Here is a 1,623-nt window from a genome sequence, read left to right as displayed (position 1 = left end):
AGAGGAAAATTGGATGACAAAAGTGAGCTGCTAATGTTTGTAGGATACCATCCAACAGGTTCCTATAAACTGTTCAATCCTAAGACCAATCAAGTGCTGTTCAGTAGAGATGTACACTTCAATGAAGCAAGCACCTGGGCTGAAAATCAAGCCAAACCAGCATCTACAGTTCAAGTTCCACTGGAATGGGCTCCTACTGATCTTATGCCTACTGAGCTCATGAATCAAAGTGAGGATGACACACAATCAGAGACTGGAACCAGTGCTAGTGATACAGGCAGACCCTCTAGGAGGAGAAACTTGCCAGCCAGATTGAGGGATTGTGAAATTCTACCTGATAATCTCCTCACAAAGGAAGGAGAACTTGTTCAGTACTTGGCCCTCTTTGCAGATACAGAACCAATATCAATTGATGAAGCACTTGGTAGCAAGGTATGGAAGAAAGCTATGCATGAAGAGTTGAAATCAATTGTCAAGAATGAGACTTGGGAACTAACTAATCTTCCTGAGAAACCAATCTCAGTAAGGTGGGTGTTTAAGACTAAACTCAACCCAGATGGCTCTGTTGGCAAGTACAAAGCAAGGCTAGTGGCAAAAGGCTTTATGCAAAGGGAAGGTGTTGACTTCTCTGAGGTATTTGCACCTGTAGCTAGAATTGAAACAATCAGACTAATAGTGGCATTGGCAACAAAGAACAATTGGGAAATGTGGCAGCTTGATGTTAAATCAGCCTTCTTAAATGGCTCACTGGATGAAAAAGTCTACATCAAACAACCTCCTGGTTTTGTGATAAAAGGCAGTGAGCACAAAGTCTACAGATTGAAGAAGGCCTTATATGGAGACAAGCTCCAAGAGCTTGGAATAAAAGAATTGATGCATTCTTCTTGAGAGCAGGGTTCAGGAAATGTGAAGTAGAGCATGGTGTTTATGTGAAATGCTCAAGCAGTAATCATGTTCTCATCATCTGCTTGTATGTAGATGATCTCCTAGTAACTGGAAGCAACTCAGATGGAGTTGAATTGATCAAGCAAAGTTTGAAATCTGAATTCGAAATGTCTGATTTAGGGAGACTATCCTACTTTCTGGGCATAGAGTTCAAACAGATTGATGGAGGTATGTTTATGCATCAAAGGAAATATGTTCAAGATGTCTTGAAGAAGTTCAATATGATCAACTGCAATTCATCTGATACACCAGCAGAGCCAAACTTGAAGCTGGACAGAGATAGCAATGAGCCTGCTGCAGATTGTACAGAATTTAGGCAAATGGTTGGATGTTTGAGATTCATTTGTCACACAAGACCTGAGATCTCATTTAGTGTTGGCTTGGTTAGTAGATTCATGAGCAATCCAAGGAAGTCTCACCTTGTAGCAGTCAAAAGAATTCTGAGATACCTTAATGGTACTCTTGAATATGGTGTCTTCTTCTCAAAAGACACAGAAAAATTCAAGCTGAAACTTTCTGCCTATTCTGATTCAGATTGGTCTGGTGATTTGGTTGAGAGAAAGAGTACAATGGGCTATGTGTTCATGCTGTGTGGTTCCCCTATATCTTGGTGTTCAAAGAAGCAAGAAATTGTTGCTCTTTCTACTTGTGAAGCTGAATATGTTGCTGCTTGTCATG

The sequence above is a fragment of the Lupinus angustifolius genome, unplaced genomic scaffold (genome assembly GCF_001865875.1).
Source record: "Lupinus angustifolius cultivar Tanjil unplaced genomic scaffold, LupAngTanjil_v1.0 Scaffold_17_12, whole genome shotgun sequence".
In the NCBI taxonomy this organism is placed as follows: domain Eukaryota; kingdom Viridiplantae; phylum Streptophyta; class Magnoliopsida; order Fabales; family Fabaceae; genus Lupinus; species Lupinus angustifolius.
The sequence above is the reverse complement of the archived record's forward strand: the minus strand, read 5'-3'. Positions refer to the sequence as shown.